General features: G+C 62.1%; 1 protein-coding gene across 1 annotated transcript in view; it reads right to left on the minus strand.

The window, feature by feature from the left end:
• LOC104835260 (1-phosphatidylinositol 4,5-bisphosphate phosphodiesterase beta-3-like) overlaps window positions 1-369 on the minus strand; it is a 28,004-nt gene that overhangs the window by 11,453 nt on the left and 16,182 nt on the right. The window lies entirely within an intron of this gene.

A 369-nucleotide genomic window follows, 5' to 3' on the forward strand; every position in this document is an offset into this window, starting at 1 on the left:
GGCGGCAGGCCCTGCACAGCATTGTGGGTAGGCCCAGAACCCTGTTTCCATGGTAACAGGCTGAGTGCACAGCATCATGGGTAGGCCCAGACCCCTGTTACCATGGAAACAGGCTGGCAGAGGGCATTATGGGTAGGCCCTGAGCACTGTTACCACAGTACCAGGCTGGCAGCAGGGCACTATGGGTAGGCCCAGAACCCTGTTTCCATGGTAACAGGCTGAGTGCACAGCATCATGGGTAGGCCCTGAGTGCTGTTACCATGGCAATAAGCTGGTGCAGGGCACCGTGGGTAGGCCTGGCACCCCAGGCCCCATTGCCACAGCACCGTGGGTAGGCCCGACCCTACGGCTGCTCCCCCCACCCCCCCC

The sequence above is a fragment of the Haliaeetus leucocephalus genome, unplaced genomic scaffold, assembly GCF_000737465.1.
Source record: "Haliaeetus leucocephalus isolate CR32 unplaced genomic scaffold, Haliaeetus_leucocephalus-4.0 Scaffold371, whole genome shotgun sequence".
NCBI lineage: Eukaryota > Metazoa > Chordata > Aves > Accipitriformes > Accipitridae > Haliaeetus > Haliaeetus leucocephalus.